General features: G+C 39.8%; 1 protein-coding gene across 8 annotated transcripts in view; it reads left to right on the top strand.

Annotated features, from left to right (window-relative positions):
* Window positions 1-21,586, top strand: part of sgcd (sarcoglycan, delta (dystrophin-associated glycoprotein)) — a 171,815-nt gene that overhangs the window by 24,484 nt on the left and 125,745 nt on the right. For 6 of the 8 annotated variants that reach the window (XM_061750987.1, XM_061750988.1, XM_061750984.1 and 3 more), the window contains one exon: window positions 7,567-7,689. The exons of 1 other annotated variant lie outside the window; for it this stretch is intronic. The gene's annotated coding sequence lies outside the window, so the exon portion shown is untranslated. Of the gene's footprint in view, window positions 1-7,566; window positions 7,690-20,866; window positions 20,957-21,586 lie in introns of those variants that run through there. One more of the 8 variants, XM_061750985.1, reaches the window with a different exon arrangement.

The following is a 21,586-nucleotide window of genomic DNA, read 5'->3' as shown; positions in this document are numbered from 1 at the left end:
CCAACCACTGCGCCTACTCACTTGAATTGTTTGCCTTTTTTTGTGTTTGCCTTCTCGTCACTATCACAATAAAGAAAGAGGTCACCATCCGTGGCAATTTATAAAATTTTAAATGTACACGCTCTTAGTTTTTAACACGTCCTTGCAAGATGTTTTGCAGGGCCGGTGACACGCGTAAATACTTGATGAGTGTGCTACATTGCGCTACTACTCGTAATGCACATATTGGGTTAGTGAGAAACATTATTTGAATGCTGTTGTGCCAGCAGCTTGAGAAAAAGAAAGAAAAACATATATGCAGACATCTGCGAAGAGAACGAACCGCTATCTTGAAGGCAAAAGGGAAGAAAAAAAGTTGAATTATTATCAGAAGAAAGACGCAATCTTATGAGAAAAAAAGTCCAAATTTTACGAGAATAAGGCTGTAGGATCACAAGAAAAGTCAGAATTGTGCGAGATTGTTAGGAAAGTAAAGTTTTAATTTTACAGAATTGTAAAAAATATGGGAAAAATTCATATGAAGAGAAAAAATATTGAATTATTACAAAAATAAATACAACATTTTATGAGGAAAAAAGGTCATAGTGTATTACTTTATAATAAATTAAGACTTACGAATCTGAGGGAAAAGTTGCTATCTTAGGAAAAAGAAGTGAATTATTTTGACAAAAAATATTGTAATTTCCAGAGAAAAAAAGTAGAATTATTATGGGAATAAAGTTATATATTTTTTTCAGGGGTAAAGACGTAATTTTTTTACAAGACAAAACATTATAAAAATAAAAAAAAGTCATAGTTAAATATATATTTTTGTGAAGAAAAAGTTTTAACTGTCATTTTTACAAATAGTCAACAAGTTGAATTTTTGCCTTAAAAAAAGTAATTATTACAAAAAGTCATAACTTTACAACAAAAAAAGTAGAATTATTACAAAACATTTTATGGAAATTTTTTTTTTATTATTTATAGAAAAATGTTAGAGGTACAAGGGAAAAAAGGGAAAAACTAAATTTTATACTGAATTTCTTCAGATATTTAAATTAATATAAAAAATCTTTATGATTGTACAAGTAAAAAAACATATTACAAGAATAAAGATGTAGCTTTACAAGAAAAAGCTCAATCATCATGAAAAGAAAGTTGTGCTCATATGACAATAAAGTCTAAAGAAAAAGTTGAATGAGTACAAAAATAGACTTCGTCATTTTCAGTTGTAATATCACACGTTTCAATTTCTGAGTAAAAACTACAAAATTTAAGATGAAAGTCGCCAATTTGTATGCTGTTTGTAAAGCACCAACAATAATATTACAGGAGACTCCTACACCGTGGCTTCATAATGTTTCCATTCCTCACGGTTTATCAACTTTAACACTGATAAACACATTTACAGTCATCTAACGCAACGGCCTACGGCGCAGTGCCGCCGGATACTTGGTGCACTGCGCTGACAACGTGGCAGTAATCCTTTTTCAAATATGTTGAACATCCCATAAAAAAAAACCGCTGACCTTTACAAGACAAGCCGATCGCTTGACATTTGCAATGACAAGAGCGCTTGTGTCACCGCGCCGTTACGGGACAGGTTGTAAAAGAAAATCAATGTAGCGCGTACGGGGGCGGGGATGCGGCGTCGGCGTTGGGTACGGACAACCTGGCAGGTAGACTTAAAAATAAAAGAGGGAGATGAGAAATGACAGATATTTTACCAGAAGGGAATTAAATACAAACAAATTGATGAGACAGCAAGGCACACCTGGACGAGACACAAGTAGCTGGAGGGAGCTGATTGGTCGACACAAGGAACTGGGCTGACGAGAACAGGTGGAAACGGAAACCTAACGAACAAGACAAAACATGAACACGGAAGAAAAGAAAACAAAACTAAATATAATCCAAACAACAAAAACACAGATGATGACAAGAGTCCTAATTTAAGGGGGGAAAAAAGTGCTTGATTATTTCTAGGAATAAAGTCGGAATTTGACCTAAAAAAAAAAATAGAACAATGGTGAGAATAAATATGGATGTTTACGAGATGAAAGTTGAATTATTATGAAAGAAATGAAGTTGTAATTTGATGAGAAACATTTGAATTCCCTTGAGTCGTAACAAAGACATATCTAACACGCTTACCTTTTTGTACTAAATCCTTCGAAATCCTGTCCAAAAATCATTTCCGAACATGAAAATGTCAAGAATGTTATATCCCCCTCAACAGGGCTCCACATCAAACCGTCTCCAGATACCCTCTTTTTTTGCCCCCACGCGTTCAACGTCAAATTGAATTCCCGCATCGACCTTCATCATCATTCAAAATCCACTTAACAAGTTCTTGACTCTCTCACCATCCGGCCCCCCATTAGTATGTAGGACCCCACGTGTCATTAGCGGACATGTGTACTCTCCTCGGCCGGGAGGACATAACGCGGGATCTACGGCCATTTGTGGGCATGCATGCGTGCGTGCGTGCGTGTGTGTGGCGGCCTCACATGCCATTCGGCATGAAAGAAATCCAAAGTCGTTACACAGCACCTAAATGTCTTTTATATTATAAAAAGGACGTGTTCGAGTTCATTCTACAGCAGACCACAATCAATTTGTGACTTGTTATATATCCTGTACACTGCAGGGGGGTGTAAAAACTCATTGCAGTTCGGGGTCCACGTGCAGCCAAATTCATGTCAAAAGGGCCGGACCACTTAAATCATACCGTATTTAATATAATAATAACAAGTGTGTCTCTTTATTTTAATGCAAAACAAGTATATAAGGAACATCTTTTTAACAATTATTTTACAAAACAACCACAGATTTTCTCGAGAAAATGGTAGTTCAGAATTTTTTTCCCCCCCTTAATAAATACAATCACCATTTAAAAACTGCACTTTATGTTTACTTGACTTTTGTAAATTTGTTTGTTTGTTTGTTTGTTTTTTGATGATGTTAAACATTAAAGTGGGGAAACCATGCAAAAATATGAGAATTTGCAAAGGGGGCCAATACGTTTTCACGGCACTGTACATGGAGTTAGTTTGACGTTAGTCAGCATGCATTCTTCCATTTTCGCTGTGGCTGGAATAACCTCTCTTTTTGTAGTCAGTATGTATTTTTTCTTAAATTTCCCCTTGGGTGCCTGCGAATCAAAGTATAATTCCACTCGGCTCCCCCCGCCGGCAGCCCCGCAGAGGACCCCTTGCTGGTCGAACAACGGCGGGGGTCACGCGCAACAAAGGCTAACATTAGCGGTTTGGTTTGATGACACATCTGCGAGAGTTCCGTCAGGCTCGGAGCCTCGCGGATGATTCGGGGCGACACGTGTTGCTTACCTCGACCGAGTCGGAATGACAGCTCCTCTGTGGGGAAGTGCGGCAGCTTTGCAGATGTGGGTTAGGGTCCAACAACGCTAAAAGAGAGAAGTTCAGTGAAGTCGTCACGCGAGACGTGTTCAGCCTCGAGCAGTTTAGAACAAGACGACATTTCCAGGAAAATCAATAGAAAAGTAGCATTCGTCCACCCTTCATTCATTTTCTATGGCGCTGATCGTCTTCATGGTCACAGGCTAGCTGACCTTTTAGCAACAGATGCAAGGTACACCACAGAGAAAATAGGGATATTCAAAACCCAATTTTTTCAGACCGATACCAGTATGAATATTCACTCTTGAGTACTCACCGATACCGATTAGTACCGATGCATCGAGTACTTTCGATGCATAGAATTTCAATGAACACAATGATCTATCACACACACAAACTTCTTTCTATTTTGCCGATGTGTCAAACTATTGACAAGGAGGACTTAATCTATGTAAGATTTTTGTTCTTTTTTTCTTTTTTCTTTTTTTGCCTAAAGTATCGGCGGCTGGTATGAGCAGTCTTTACGAATAACCGATACCTTTAAATAAGGCCGGTATCGGCCCGATACAGATACCCACGATGGGTACTTGTCAATCCCAAATAAAAAGCATTTAAATGTGAACAATTATTTCCCATACACATATTTCCTTTCGTCCTGTTTTTCCATCTGTCTGTTTTTAAAACTCAAATGTGGCCCCGGATCTCAAAAGTTGACTCAGTCCTGGGTTAGACGACAAACTTTCTCGGGACTTGCAAGGAAAAGCCACGCAACAATATTCCCCATCTACTCCAACTGTATTTTTATTCCAAATGCATTGTCTCTTCCCTTGTTTTGTATTCCGCACGGCATCCACCTGAAGTCCCATATAATTGTTGTGTGGAAAAGCGTTACTGATTAATCTCTCCGGTCAGGGTTTTCCCTCGTTTTTTTTTTTTTTGGGTAGCGTGAGAGCCCGGAGGCTGTCATCGTACTCCAAGCCGGAGTCATTTTAAATAGCTTTGCCCCATTTATTTTGGTCACGGTGCTTTTGGCCGAGGTGTTACCTCCGAGCTTTATATCTCCCGCATTTCACAGCGTGTGAGCTCGGCGCCAGGCGAGGAGTCGTCTCCACGGAGTCATCCGTCCTCTCTTTAGGGTTTACAACTATAATCTACCGATTACTTCGTGTTTTCAGACTTTCCGCCGGCCCGTGCGTGCCTGGGAGCATACCTGCTTCACTTTTATAATGGCACATTTTCCATAAAGAACCCACAAGGAATACAACTCAAAACATGTAATAGGAAATACACTAAAACAAATCTACCAGGGGCATTAAGTCATACGTCAGAATATTATGAGAAAGACAAAAATATGACTGTATTCTCTACAAAATATGACTTAATTTGTCCTATTTTGTGGGGGAAAAAGGTGTCATGTTACGAGAATAAAGTTGTAATTATACGGGAAACGTTCTTTACGAGAAAATATAATGCAGTTATAATATTTTGAAAACAAAGTTTTAATCACGAAATATTAATTAAAATCATAATTTCCCAATTATGAATTTTCAATGGCCGGTAATCCAATTAGGACCTTTTTTTTTTCCACGGAATTAATATCTCTCAATATGAACTTTTATGTACAGGTCGCTGTGTCTTGCACAAGCCAAGTGGAGATGGCAACTAGTAGCCTAGCTTCACTTTAACAGCAACAGACTTTTTTTTTTTGGGGGGACTTTTTCTCTCTCTCTTTTTTTTTTTTTTTTTTTTTTTTGCTGGCTGCAGGCCAGCTGACATTTACCGCGTCTGCTCTCTCGTGCGTGTGTGTGCCTGTGAACTGGCAGGTAAAGTCAGAGGTAAATACGATGAAATCCAACAAACCGTCCTGACCTTACAGCTACGTCCCCGTTCGGGAGCTTGAACACGTTAGCGTTGGGATTTTTTTTCTTTTTGAATTTTGGTGCGGTGGTTGGCCTGCAAGTTTGAGGAAATGACAACATGAATTTTTGGGGGTCGGATGAACTTCTCTTGTTTTTTTGGCAAAAAGGACATTTTAGAAGTCCTCACTCGTCTTTCTACTAGTGCGCTGAATCCTTCTCGAGCATACTAGTACTAGTACATTACGCGTACATTACACACTACTAGTGTGCAACTACATGCAGCCAGTAGTTAAATTTTTGTAACATGTATGACATTTTTGGACAACTTTGGCTCATAGTAGGGCTAATAGTAGGGGCAAGTACATTACTCGTCAGGCACAACTGAGCACTAGTTGACAACTGTGCGCTACTAGTACTACAGTTACATTCGCAATGTCAAAAAATGCAGTTTTGCTTCGCAAGTAACATGTACTATAGTTGTCCCACTACTATGCTAAAGTTGTCTCCTAGTACTGTATGCAGAAATATCATTTCTTTTTACAATTTTCTTGAAAAGTTTGTACTTTTTTACTCATAAAATTCCATCTTTATTCTTGTAATAGTTCAGCTTTTTCTTGTAAGACTGACTAATTCTGTAATTCTGTTTATTTTAGCGCATCTGTGGCATTCTAATTTAAGTTTTTTCTTTGAAAAATGTCACCCTTAACCTTGTAATAATCAAAAACAATGTCCCATAAAATTACAACTATTTAAATTACCTAATTTTTGTGTAATAATTCATGCTTTTTCTTGTAAAGAGAAACATTTTTCTCCTAAAATTATATTTAATTAACTTTTTTCACAACCTTTCTCAAAAAACTAAGACTTTATTTTTTTAGTAGTAGTTTCCTCCAGACATTCTTTTACAATAAAACCTTTTTTCTTGTAAAATGATGCTATTATTCTTGTAATAATTAAGAACAATTTCTTGTAAAATTAAGACTATTCTTTAAAATTATTATTATTATTTAATTAATATTTTTCTTAATATTCTTTTAGACTGACATTGCAACACATAATGCTGAAATTTGCGTGGATAAAAAAAAAGAAGTAAGAATAGACTGTTGGGAATAAATGAATATAATTTCATGGATCTAAAATTAATTGTAACAGAGCCAAAATGATGGCCAAATAAAAAGTTGGGGAAATAAATTTATAAAAAATGTACAACTAGGGCACAAGTGACTAATTTAAAGCTTGGAAAGCATCCATGGCGCTTTGCAAGATCGGACGCAATCTGATCGCGTCTGTTCTGTTCATGCTTAATTACTTTCTTTCCACACACACACACACACACACACACACACACACACACAACACAACACGAATGATGCTAGCTGGCCATTCGATTGTTGATTTATAGACATGACATTAGCCAATTACCCCCCTTCAAATACTGTAGATGTAAAAAGTCTACACACCCCTGTTCAAGTGCTAGTTCTTTCTGTCGTAAAAATAACAAGATGAGTAATTTCAAAAACTTGGTCCGCTAACAATGTGACCTGTACAACTTAAGTGAAAAAAAAAATCTTTTTGAGAAGGGAAGTAAAAATAAACTGAGTTAATGTGTTTGCACAAGTGCGCACACCCTCTTACAACTGGCGTTGTGACTGTGTTCAGAATTAACCTGTCACATTCCAACTCATGTTAAATGGAATTCAGCACACACCTGCCACCATTTAAAGTGTCTCTGTTTCACCCCAAATAAAGTTCAGATGTTCTAGTAGGCTTTTGTTTATTTTTACTTTGCCTCTCTCATTTTTTTTCCTATTAAGTTGTACAGGTTATAGGTCACATTGATAGTGGTAAACGTTTTGATGTGATATATGTCATGTTAAATTGTCTTCCTTTAGCGGTCTTTGTTGTTTCCGTGCCTTTTTCTTAACTGTACTCCTTATTGATGCCCATTTTCCCACCATTAGCATTGCAATGAGTTGAAACAGGTACATACTCTACTCTATTTAATTCATGTTGTTTATGACAGCTAATAAATGTATAGGAGTGAATTTGGACCAAGAAAAATAACAAAGCTAAAAGCCTCTTTGGCTACTTAGCGTCTTTTTCACCATTCTTCTTCATTACGTTCAGCTAATTTGGCCGCTGCACAATGTGTGTCGCCATCTGTGTCATTTCATTATACGCTCGCATGAAACATTCCTTTAATGTTTGCTGGGATCGATAAAGAGAATAAAGAGTATCATGTAGGTTTCTCATAATATAACTTTTGAGTACAGTGCTACCTTTACACAATTTGACAAATGTATGAAGTGCTGCCTCCCTGAGTAAAAACACTTTTATTGTCTTCACAGGCACTTTTTTTCACAATCTGGGCTGATATTTTCGCGGCGAGGTGTCGCACACCTGGTTGCAGTGCCCAAGCTCCGCCCACGGCTGTCATGGGGATGGAAGCCATGGTAGCATTGGCAGTAGAGGTAGCTAACAGGCAAAGTGGGCTACAATATACATATATGCAATATACAGTGGTGCCTTAAGATACATATAGCAAAAAATGCCTCTCAAATAATCGTTCCCTATTGAAATGAATGGAAATACAATTATACATAATACAATGCAGCCCCCCAAACAACACCCAAAAGAATATGTTTAACATTTTTTCATTGAAAAAAATTGCACTCAACAGTATTGTACTGTATAAAGACACACAATAATAACATTAAACATTAAACTATAGCTCCTTTAATATTAGAATGGTTAACATCTGCGAATGTTGTGACTTAAAACGTTTCCTGTACTTTTCAGAAAAGCAATGATGCCAAATGTTTGCCAGTAGGACAAACCATTGTAATTAATCTCGACGGGGAGCTTTTGTCTGGAAAGTCAACTAAATGTAATTCCTATTCATAGTCGTGGCACACGACATTGAATTTGGTCAGTCCCGTGATATAAAGCCAACATTCATCATCCGTAGCAGCCATCCATCCCGCCCTCCACTTTATTATTCCCCCTTATTTCCTTACATCAGCCCCCATTCATCTTTTATGCGCCCCGAACAAGAGAGTCAGTCGCCCTTAAGGACCGTCCTCCAGCCAAAGGCCCAGTCACTGGTGGTGGCGTTATCCATAATGCATTTCTCTCCCGAGGAGGCCCGCTCGCCCACCCCCGCCCCCATCCTCTGATAGAGTGACAATTTCCACACACACACGCGCACCAACCAAGGGGGTATTCGAATATCGCAAGATTCGCATCTATTATGCATTGAGGGGTCCGCTCTCGGAGCACGGTGTGACTGATTCCCCCACATGAGTTGCGACAATAACAAGAGGAACAGTTAGGGGCCACAAGTATTCGGGCAGCACCAGAGTGGATTTGAAATGAAAGCAAATCAACATATGATACCGTAGACGTGCAGACTCTTGGCTGTCACATTTTAGGAATGACTCGCTTCCAATTGCCACGAGGAAAAGGGTGATGATCGAAAAATATGGAGCATATAAAAAGTCTACACACCCCCGTTCAAATGCCAGATTTTTGTGATATATGAAAACAAAAAATAAAATTCAAAACTTTTTTACCGCCATGAATGTAACCAATAACCTGTACAATGCTCCTTTTATAACACAAAAAAATATGACATTTTTCCATTTGCCAAGGCTGCTAATCTAAGATTTAAAACTTCATCTCTTTCTTTCTTTCTTTTGGTAACATTGGTCTCTCCTGAACTTTGTCTTGAGATTCAGTACTTATGTTTCTCTGCTTTTCGTCCTGAAGCTCCTCTTTCCAAAGGTTCAGAGAATATCAGGCACATCCACATCAAAGAAGAATTCGTTTTAACACACAGCTGTTGTTTATATTTGCGGGTTATGACAGAATATTCTTACTTTAATTTCATTTTCCACTCATTAACATTAGACTTAATACCTGTCCAGGGTGACCCAGGAACTGAGTCTTTCTATTTTAATTAAAGTGAAAAAAAAAGAATTATATATATGTATATATATATATATATATATATATATATATATATATATATATATGTATATGTATATGTATATAAAGGAACGCTACGTCTTATAAACACACATTTACCACTGAAAATATGATGGTAATATGACGCTAAATGGATTCCATAAGTGACCAACTATGTACGCAGTGTAAATAACTGTTCATCTTTTGAAATAAACATTTGAAATGGAAGCTAAAACACATTTCTAGTCATTCTAGCGCTTGCCCGTGGACAGACAGTGCAGGGAACTCTGCCTTCACACCTTCAAACAGAGAAGCACGCAACATTGTAGTTGTGTAGAAAGTAGTTTTCATGGGTAAAACTGAAACCTCTTACTGGTACAAATCTAGTATTCTCTGTCAAAACCCAAATCCAAATTTCACAATTGACAGTTTTCCATCTGTGGACGTGCACTCTGTTTTTTGTGTTGGTTACACCTCTGGTATCAATGTTGTATTCAGAGGCAAAACCCAAATCTGAAGCTTCACAATTATTCTTATTATTATTTTTCTTTTTACCTGTAGCGAGAACGTTGGATTTCATGTTTTCTTTCATCTTGGTATGAATGGAGTCTTTGCAGCTACATCCCCAAATGTGAACCTTCACAATTGCTCATTTTATACCCTTACACAGCTGTCTTGTTTCCATAGTTGTTGAACTTCTAACTTTTATTCATGTAGGTAAAACCCAAATCCGAAGCTTCACAATTGATTGTTTTTCACTCGTAGACAGCCCTTCAGTTTTATGTCGGTTACACCTCTAACTCGATTAAATGTAGCCTTCCTAGCCAAAATCTGAATCTTGACAGTTTTTCATCTGTTATGCAGCTCTCTGGTTTTTATGTTGGTTACGCCTCTAACTGGTACAAATGTAGATTTCACGAGCAGAACCCAAATCCGAAGCTTCACTTGTAGACCGTGTCAAACCCATGATTTGATGTAGTCTTCATGGGCAAACACTCAAATCGGAATCTGAGCGGAGACATTCAGCACTATTTTTTCGCTTGATCCGGATGTAAATACCTGGAAAAGTTGGATTACTAACTGTAAAAACTTGGGCCTGACCGTCGTGCGAGTGCCTCGGTAGGCTCCGGTCGGCATCAGTCAGACCGACACCGAGACTCGGTCAAGCGCATAAAAAGCATCACCTGCGTGTGATGTACAGCGGGCATCCAAATAGCATGTGATGACCTGCGGAGGCCGTCAGCCACCTCCGGAGAGCGCGTTTGGCTGCCAGCCCGGCGGAATAATGCATGTGACACCAGATGAGTTCTATCGGTGGCGTGATGACTGCCTGTCGCGCTTACTCGGGATGATGAACATCGGCCAGAGCGGACTGAGCGCAAGTGACCTTTACGGTGCTAAAATGACGGCATTGTTATGCCGGGCGACAGCAGCCGCCATACAACACCACCACCGCGACAAGTGCCCCAACAAGGTTTTTTGAGCGTGAGCCAAAATTTGAGTTTCGGCTGAATTCTAGGGACTTTAGGGGGAAGTGAGAAAAATATTCAAATACTTACTGCCACCGACCAATTTTTTCGTCAAGTACACAACAGGTGGGCGTGGAAAAGAGGCTTGCTTGTCTGTGAAATTCAACTTTCGACACAACTCTAATGACAAACAAATGTCAGCCGTTTATTAAATGGAACAAACACACAAATTAAAAATGAGAACACTCGCAAGGCGCTGCTGTAAGCCTCAACTCACGCTCAGACGCTCACAGCGAACTACTCTGCTCCAGCTGATGACGTCACTCACGAGGCCACGCCCCCTAAAGCCACACATCAACACGTACTGTAACTGCAATTCATTAAAGACGTTTATTTCTTTACACTCTCTTTTGGCCTATTTTATAAGGTTTTTAAACAAAGTGTGATTTTTCTTCATTAAAACCCCCTTTCAATGGGGAAAATTGAGCTGAAATGAAATTTGAATAAATTGTGTTACGAATCTATGACCTTGGTCAAGGATCGAATTAAAGTCGTAAGTCAACGCACCGGTGTATTTAATTATTGACTCCGAGAACCTTATTGATTTTGAATGGTAGCCGTAGCTGAGGTCTCTCTAGTCGAAGTGTAAAGCATCCAGGGGCTCTTTGGCAATTTAAGGCTTGAATGTGACATTAAGAGTTATGTAGCCAAACGTGAGGCTAATTCCAATGTCACATTCGGGCTGTTTGTCTAAAAGATGATGATTACGCCTGGGCACAGTCGACAGGCTGACCTTCACTGGTGCAGGTAATGAGAGGCAAAAAGGGGTGGAGACACCTCGCTATGGAAAGCCGTTTAAATTATTTATTCCAGCTTGAGGTCTCTGTGCTATGTCCGTCCCTTTATCCCTTTACGTTTAGCCGCGGTAACGATTAGCATCAGTCGTCACAATCCTAGAACCCTTTAAGCAAGGGATATTTCAGCACAAATGGTGGCGCAACACATGTAGACAGACAATATAACAACATTTACTGACATATAGTCTTCGTCCTCTACAAAAAATGACGAGTGGTATTGTAGCTTATCTGGTATATGTAGAATGTTCACATGGCCAAACCCGGAAAAAAGGTTAGCGGACTTCCAGTGTATGTTGCACTAACGAGCATGAGTAAGGGTTGATGACATGATAGTTTGAAGCCGAATTTGATAAAATTGTGTTTGTTTATGACTGGTGTCTTCGGACAAAAGGTAAATATATATATATATATATATATATATATATATATATATATATATATATAGACAGAGAGAGAGAGAGAGTGACAAAGACGAGAGAGATAATACTGTATATGTAAACACGAATGACGCCTAAACACCCGCTATTGTCATCTTTAGTAGCTTTGTGGTAACATCTCCTTTGTCTGTATTATACTGCCCCCGGGTGGCCAAGGCATGCACACCAGAAGGAGCAGCACAATATGCATTGGATTGAAGTAAAAAATGTGTCAAAAACTGTTTAATTCCTCACATTCTATCATTACCATATGTTTCACTTAATATGCGTTAGTGCGATAGAACTACAATATTATAGAGTGCTATTTTTATTTTGTATTTTTTGGGAGGGGGGGCAGGAATGGATTAATGGCATTTACATTCATTTCAATGGGGATAGATGATTTGCGATACGACTGTTTTGCGTTATGAGTGTATGATTTCGCGACAAAGTGTTAGCAAATGCGCATCCCTTTCTCCGTGAGGCAAAGCTTTAAAAACTAATCTCTCCGCACAGCAGCAGAGGAGAAATATATGAATATCTCCTGTGGGCTTACGTTGAGGTCGTGGCTCTTTTTGCATTCGTACCGGTACCGAGTACGCCCGGGAGATAAAAAAAAAATCCATCCATCCATCCATTTTCTGAGCCGTTTCTCCTCACGAGGGTCGCGAGCGTGCTGGATCCTATCCCACCTGTCATCGGGAAGGAGGCGGGGTACACCCTGAACTGGTTGCCAGCCAATCGCAGGGCACATACAAACAAACAACAGTACGCACTCACATTCACGCTTACGGGCAATCTACAGTTGTCAATTAACCTACCATGCATGTTTTTGGGATGTGGGAGGAAACCGGAATGCCCGGAGAAAACCCACGCAGGCACGGGGGAGAACAACTCCATACAGGCAGGCACGTGGATTGAAGAACTGTGAGGCAGACGCTCTAACCAGTCGTCCACCGTGCCGCCTGAGATAAAAAAAATAATAAAATAAAAAGTCATATTTGCTAAGCCTCGGGACGCCGTTTGGGGAACGACGCCAGGGTCCGTCCTCCGACGCTTATCAATTTAATGCACGGAGGCGTCTTAATCGCGGCCCCTTTGCAGCCAGCCTGGCCTGGATTGGAGATATTATCATCGCTATTCATGAAGCTGGCAAAATGGAGCAGCTTGTAAAGGTTTGTAGAATTACATCACGAGATAGTTCCTTGTATAATATGGATAGTTTAAAGATACGCTTTAAAAAAAAGAAAAAAAAAAACATTTGGCCTGTTTACTGTACCCATTAAATCCATTGTAACAATTAAGGATACACAGCTAGAATGGACAGAGATAAATGGTAATGTTAGCTTAGTGCAGAAAAGCCACAGTCTCCACTTTGCTGCAGTTTGCCGTCAGTCTTCTCTCAGATAAAATGTGTCCAGGTAACCACGAACATAATTGGGTGAGAGATTGGTCGCTATTACATTTGAAGATGCAAGGCTTGAGATTGATAAGCTTAATGTGCATGCTAATGTTAGTTTGGCTACTTACTGTATATAACATAGTCTCCACTTTGCTGCACTTTGCCCTCAGTCTCCTCTTGGATAGAATGTTCACGAGTGATGCAAAACAATTGATCATTCTGATTTTAACGTTTAAGAACAGATTACAGATTAACATGCGTACTGATGTTATTTTAGCTCGGTGTTGTTATCTTCCACAGTCTCCTCTTTACTCCACTTTGCCCTCTCGCTTCTCTATGATAAAATGTTCACGGACAACATAAAACATCATTCGTCCCACAGATTGTTACATTTGAGGATATACTGCTAGAAATGACAGAGATAAAAATGCATATGGAGGTTAGTTTAGCTTAGTTTATTAGACCCCGCAGTCTCCACTTTGCTGCACTTTGCCCTCTAGCTCCTCTGGGATACAGTGTGTATGAGTTACGGGCGGGGGGGGAAGAAGAAGGATACATTGCTAAAAAAAAAAATGACAGTGATACACAGATGCTAAGGTTAGCTCAGGTCAGTTTATTAGTCTCCACAGTCTTCACTTTGCTGTATTTGCCCTCATTCTCCTCATGGATAAACATTTTTCATTTGTTAGCGCTTCTCGTTCTGACCGATGCCTTCGGTGTAATGTGTTTTCCGCAGTTTCCGAATGAAAATCATGTTTCCAATGAAATCGAACTCTACCTTGAGTCTCATAAATTTCCGTCAAAAAACAGGAAATGCCTTTAACGAGCTGGGGCGTATTCATACATCTTTGCCTGAAGAAATATGTCACACTTTATTTCCTGTTTTCTGATACACGGATGAAATTTTAACACATTTCTCCCTTTCAGAGTCTTGATTGACAGCTGCAATCTCATTTACGCTGTTTGCTGTGACGATAGCGGCGCCTCGGGGGAGAAAAGCCATGTTCTTTTGGAGACGGAAACCTGCAATTTGTGCAAGAATTATTGTTTTGTAGCATTAAAGTGTCCTAATTGAGGTAACGAGGCCTCTGACATGACGTTTCGAGTGGGATGATGTTATAATGGTGGCCCTCTTGTTCATGGCAAGCTATAATAGAAATATCCTACCCTGTTTTTTTTTTTTTTTTTTTTTTTTTTTTTTGCAGCACAGACTGAATATGAAATAGGGTAGATTGCCTGGTTGATAGAAAAAAAAATGGCTTGGCAATAGAATGGGAAACAACAATATGAATCCCCGAATATTTATATTGAGTTGGGGAAAATACAGAAAATATCAACGAAGGGAGAGAGATGGGATTTGAAGAGTCAGGGAGGGCGCTTTTTTTTTTTTTTTTTTTTTTTTTAACTTCACTTGACGTTTTCATTTCAGAGGCAGAAAAATATGATTAAAGCCAAACAAAAACTCCAAAAACAAAACAAGCCGGCAAGGTTGAGCAGCATGGCTCGATTCATTCATTCAAATGACACTCGGTAGTGCCGATATTGTGTCTGGGACATTTGAAATAACAATAGCAAAGGTCTTTTGTGTTCTTATTTTTCATTTTTGCTTACGATAGGAAATAATGGAAAAACAGCAAGCCCTTGGAGAAGTTGAAAGGAATTCACTCATAATGCCTGTTTCAAACCAGAACGGCCGACTTCCTGTTCCATTTCGGACATAGGTCCTTGCGACTTTTCCGTGTGTCCTGTTATGATCGACATGTCCACCCAATTCCATATCGATCAGTTATCCCTATGTTGGGGCCTGAATTTTTCAAACTTTCCTAGGGGATGCTACCTCTGTAGGTGCTGCTGCCTTTGTTAGCAACAGAGTTCAAATGGGCTCATCTCTAAAATCTTTGTGTAAATAATAGCAGCTATGAACTCCGATAATTACACTTTCTGTTCTGCTAAGGGGAAAATGGAAACATTTTTTTTTTATTTTCACTTTTATAATTATTCTGTTCTTTTAGTCCAATTTATTAGAGCAGAAACATTGTTTGTTTTGATTGTGGAGACCACCGCGGCAAGGCATCCACTGTTGTCCCGCTGTGATGTATGCATGATTTAGCGAGGCGCCAGGGAGATCTGGCGTCCTCACACATGCTAACATAAGCCGACAACCCCCACCCCACTTCAGATTAATTCACGTCTGTTGATACAGAAAGCCGTGGTAGGCTAATCGACGCTTGCATAATTGCATAAAGTTCACTTGGCTCCACCTAATTGCGGGTCAAAGCACCCCCCCCCCCCCCCCCCCACACCTTTGTATTAACATTCATAATTCACTATTATGTGTGTGAGTTTTTTAGCCCCCCAGGAAAGTGAGGTCATAAACATTAAAGGAGCGCAGACAGTGGAGGTTAATTGCTCAGCAGAAGGTCAAATCACTTATTGACATACACGAGGTGGGTGAAGCGTTCACGGAGACCCGAACATTTGCCGCAAAGCAAAGACCACTCATCAAGGAATACCTTAAATGGAAATTCGATTAAAATGGGTTTTAATTATGCGGACCAACCAATAATTTTGGCTTCCGTTAATGATTTCCAATAAATTGATTGTGTGTGCGGGTGTGTGTGTGGATGCGTGCGTGTCTGTCTCTGTGTGTGAGTAGGTGTGTGTGTGTTTTTGAGTGTGCGTGATTATTTATTAAAAGACTAACCATTAAAGTCCATGTACTGTATACTGGTGAAAATTTTAAGTATTTCAGGGGACTCGAACAGGATCCCCCTAAACTCAGTAGTGCTCCACTTTCACTGAGTCACACAAAATTGGGCGGAGACATCTATCATGACAAGACGCACAAAAAAGTCTCAAGGACCTTTGCTGGGAATTGAAAAGCAAGTCAGCTATTTTGGTTTGAAGCAAGCATTTTGGGGGAAATTTGGCTTGGACTTTGGCAAACTCTTACTAGGGAATTCGTCCAATTGTCCCCCTAACGAATCGGAATGAAAACTCACCTATTTTTACATGCATCCCTGCGCTGGTGATTTTATCATAATATTAGGAATCACTCACTGTGGTACCGCCATTTACATGAGTGAGTCAACATGCCCTTCTCCACATATCACATTGACTGTAAATACTTGCAATGCAAATTCCATTATTTTAAAGCAGTTCAAAACACTAATATAAAAAAATATTATATTATAATTAATATTCTCTCAAGGAATCGCCTTTTGGAAGTCTTTACATGCCCGAAAACTCCATTTTCTGCAGCCGTTTGTATCGTGATGAAACGGTATGTATTTTAGGGGTCCCAAGCACAACACCCTCAAAATCACTCAGTAGCACCCCCAGGAAAGTTATAAAAATAAAATTCTGCCCGCGTGTCAGTTTGACTGATGGATACAAAATTGGGTCTCAAGAACCCATGCCTGAATTTGAAGAGGAACTTGGTCATTTCGGTTTGAAGCAGCCTTTTTGGGCAAATTCCAGGGCTTGTACTTTGATGATCTCCTACTAGGGAATTCGTCCAAAACGAACCCCAAACGATAGCAGATATCATTGCCCATTGACCGACGCTCCAAGCTTTTTCCCCCTATGCAATCTAATGTGGGCAGAGCGTGGCATCAAAGTTAGACAATGGTTTAATGCTGACTGAGATGTACACGAGACGCATGGTGGGAAGTCATTTTCAACAAGATCAAATCTCTTATCAATGTAACAAGAACCTCAACGTTACCTTTATCTTTATTGTTTTTCACCGCGGACACGTAACCATGCTGCAATTTCCCTGAACTTTCAATTAGCCCATGCCGCCTCTCAGTAATGGCTTGCGATGAGAAATGACTCCACTGACAAATGAAACATTCTTTTTTTTGTTTGAAATTGGACCACGTTGAATTATGATGGCCCGTCTAGCCTTTGAACGACCTCCCTTCTTGTTCATCTTCTCATTTTCAATGCAGGCCTTTCGCCAGTGAATAATTCAAACATTAGTTCCAACGTAATGAAAAATTGTTCTCGGCAGCGACAGTCGCACTGACGCAAATCAGAATTAATTGTCATGAAAAGAGTTGTTGGACCACGGTACTATGTAGGTTACTTCACGATCGGACAAAAAAAAAAAAAAAAAAGCATGAATAATAGTTCAGTTATGCACAGTTTACACAACATATTTAGTTGTACTCCCTGGTCACTATAATCTAGTATAGTATGAAACACGACCAAAAACTGACTAAATCAAAGTCAATCACTTTTGATTTGTTACAAAGTTGCTGAATCATGTTCATCAACAGCAATTAAATGGCTTCACAATCAGGGTTTGGAGTCGAAACTGGTTCTGCATGCATCATTAGTTTCAATAATACACTTCCCAAGATCCTGGCATATGGTCTCTGTTTGAGGACTTCGGCTCATTACTGTTTGAAAATTCAGCCCACAAAGCCAGTTTTACCTAGCAACGTGAAACCATTTTGGTTTAAAGTGGGCACTTTTTGGGTCACTTGGGCCAATTCCAGGTCAGTAGCGACGTGCGCCCCAGAACTTTGTCTTATCATGAGTAGAGCCACAAAAAAGTCTCAAGATGCCATGCCTGCAAAGACACAAGAAGGCTGCCATTTTGGTTTGAAGCAGCCATGTTTGGGTCATTTTCGTCGTTTTTGGGTCTGTACCATAATGATAGAATTAAAAAAAAATAATTCAAAAACTTTCACGCAGAAACTTGACTTTTGGTAGACACGTCTATCATGAGTAGCCCTACAAAAAAAGTCTTAAGAAGTCATGCCCAGAAAAAAAAAATGGATGTCGGCCCCTTTGGTTCGAAGCAGCAATCTTTAGGTTCTTTCCAGTTCAGGAGTGCACACCGGGAATTTTTTCAAAGATTCAGCCCCTGAAGCCAGTTTCCTTTAGCATCAGGAAATTCGGCAGTGAAGTCTATCACGAGTCGACCCACACAAAAAGTCATGGCTAAAAATGGGCAAGATTCTCTGGATTCTTGAAGCGACCCTATTCGGGTCATTTTGACCTTTTTTTAGTCAGAGCTTGACCAAACCACTTGTGTGTGAACCGTACTGGCAGCAAAAGTAGAGATCCAATAACTCCACGAGAGCAGATGGACCGATGCGTCTTCCCGCCTGTCATCACGGATTAAACGTTTCCTCTGCGCGCTATGTTCCTCATGAATCTGGCGGCGATGAAGGCAGGCGAGGACACGGCAAGCGATCGGTAAAGCGAAGCGAAATGTCCCGTCACGGAACAATTTAGCCTCCTCTAATTTAGCGCAAAAGATAAGGTAGCTAAAGTCCTTTTAATAGAGGCTTCAGTTCATAATGTAACTGCTGCATGAGTAATGGGCTTGAGGCAACAATGTTAATAAGATGTGACAAGAAAATATATGTTTGGAATAAAAGCACACTGTAAAATTGTTCGTCTTCCTGCACTAGGTGATTAAGCTTGTAAATGACATTCAGTAAAATATTCTTATATTCCCCCAAATACTTTTTTGCTTTGCAATATAGGCTAAGGGCAAAACTAAAAACATATATTGGAGCACAATTGGTTAACCGCGATATAACCTGGGGTTTACTGGAGAACTTTTTTTGAGCTCAATTTCACTACTCATGTTTTAAAGTCTATCAGAAATCATTCAAATCCAGACTTATTTCCTTGATTCCCCCTCGAAGACGCTTCAGGATTAAATAGTCTGTCCTTGTTTTGCAAGCCCAACCTTCCCTTCATCTGGAAATTTCACTGCCGTCAAATAAATGCAGGCAGACGCTGAAGGTGCGTTTATAGCGGCGGACGATCGTTTCAAAGGAATCTCCGGAAAACGTTACTTTAGAGGCGCCCGATCATCCGGTTTGACCGTGAGCACTCGGACGAGCAAACAATCGAACACCTCCTTTCCTCGGAGGTGTCATCCTTCAATTAGGCCTCATTACTCGCGCCGTCCAATAAAACGCCTCCGTCATTGCATCGAACACCATAGCGCTAGAATCATACGAAGGTAGCCGCGGCTATAAAAGGATGACACGTCTGTGTCCTATCGCCTTCGGGCGTAACATGACACAGTTATGGGAGTGTGTCACTCTTCTTCTCAACTGTCAGCGAAGCTAAGATGATGGATGGATGCTGCCCTCCCCCACTGGAAATTTGTCACACAAACGGAGAATACAGCAAGGGACACAAACAGAAGATCAAAACATTGTTGTTCACTCCAAAAATACAATAAGTAAGTTAATAACAAATCTGAGAATACTTAATGAGTGAATTCCTCTGTCGGGATTTGTCGAAGGACGGCTAGTTCAAACTAAAACGGCCGATTTCCTGTTTAATTTCGGGCATTTCCCTTTGAGACTTTTTCTTAAGAGGACGTCTACCCAATTTTCGAACCGGTGGGTGGTGGGGGTGATTATTTTATTTTTTCCGAACTTTCCAACCGTGTGACTTTGGTTCCATACAAACATTTTCACCAGCAAACCCGCACTTCCAAACTTTGCTGAACCTTTCGGCCTTTTGAGACCCCCAAAATGCAATTCATTTGGAGTTCACCCAAATACGAGTCCCGTAATTTTTTTTTCCAAAAATGCCTGCTTCAAACCAAAATGGATGACTTCCTGTTAAATTTCAGTCATTGATCCTTGAGACTTTTCTGGTGCGTTCTGATATGCTAGACGTATCCACCCAATTTCATATTGATCTGTGAAACTGGTGTCAGGGGCTGATTTTGTATCTTTTTTTTTTTTTTTTTTAAACTTTCACAAGGGAAGGCAAAACAAAAGGTAATCGAATGGAAAGTAAATTCCAAAAGTCCCTGAAGGCGACAGTGCAAATGACAGTTCGGCGCCGCAACTCACCGGTCATTATCATTCACGTCAAGTCACGCGAGCGAGATGGTCTCCGTCGGCCGAGGCGAAAGCATCCCACCTCATACATAAGCCGTTATCTGGCCCGGCGAAGGCAAAGCGCCATTGCTCCCGACGATTTATCGGTCAGCGCCGCTTCGCTATCGAGGTCAAACAGCCAGTCATCGACTTCCCCGAGAGGTGCTGCGGGAAAGGCAATGGAGGGAAGACGCGTCACTTTGTTTTTAGTGGAGAGAAACATTCAGCCAGTAGAACAGCTGTTGCTACTATAATATGGAAGGTTACAAAATAAGAATGTAGCGCTTTGGTCTCCAATTTCTCCTACCTTTGTTTTTTTTTTTCCCCCTCTGTTTCTCGAAACGCTACACTGTATGCTTGTAACAATTTTTGTTACATTTCTTACGATTTCTCATGCTCATTTGTCTTTTTCTCTCGCCGCATTCCAAGTGTTTCTCGTAACGCTGCAATTTATGTGTCACGATCGGCGTTTCTGTTGACTTTGTTTCCACTGGATTTAGTTTTGTTTCATGTTCAGCCATGTTTTTCTGTGTCCTTTGTGCACGACTTATCAACTCGTTAGGTTTTCATTTCCACCTGTTCTCATCCGCCCTGTTCTTCGTGTCAACCAATCAGCTCCCTCCAGCCACTCTTGTCATGTCCAGGTGTGCGTCGTTGCCTCGTCAGTTTGTTTGTATTTAGTTCCTTGCTTTCTTTCAGTCTGTTTGTTGTTGTTGCTGTCGCCTTACGTCACGTCAAGATTCCCTGTAGTTCGAAGTGGTGAGTGATTTGTTTCGCTGTGTTCTTTTGTTAATTTGAGTCTTGATTTTTGTTTTTTTAGGACTTTTTTATTTTTTATTTTTTTTTATTTAATTTCGATTCTTCCACATACCTTGTTTGCCTTTTTGTTTTGGAGACTTGAGATTGAACCTAAACTCCGGTCTTGCCTCCCTGCTTCACTATGCTCGAGTCCTCCACTTTTGCTTTCAACACTACGAAAACCCAAATACCCGACATTTTGCTTGAAGCAATACTTCTGTCATAACGATATGACTTCTCATTTATGAATTTTATCACAACTTCTGACTTTTCTCATACACTTCATTACTACTTTTTAATCATAACAATGAATTTATTCTCATCACATCTTTTTTTCTTCCAACACTGCAAATGTATTATAGTAACGTTTGCCTTGTGATTTTTATTTATTTTTTTCCTGACATAAGTTGTTGTCCTCTTGACATCACAAGGAATTTGTACAAGATTAATTTTTTTCTCACAACAGTATGGCTTTTTTTGTAACGTTCTGACTTTTTTTAACGTTTTTGCTTTTTAATTAACTTTTTCACATGAATATATTCCTAACACTTTATTTTCATCATTTTATAACCTTTTTCTTTAACATTACAA

The sequence above is a fragment of the Phyllopteryx taeniolatus genome, chromosome 17 (genome assembly GCF_024500385.1).
Source record: "Phyllopteryx taeniolatus isolate TA_2022b chromosome 17, UOR_Ptae_1.2, whole genome shotgun sequence".
In the NCBI taxonomy this organism is placed as follows: Eukaryota; Metazoa; Chordata; class Actinopteri; order Syngnathiformes; family Syngnathidae; genus Phyllopteryx; species Phyllopteryx taeniolatus.
This window is presented reverse-complemented; position numbering and strand designations above follow the sequence as displayed.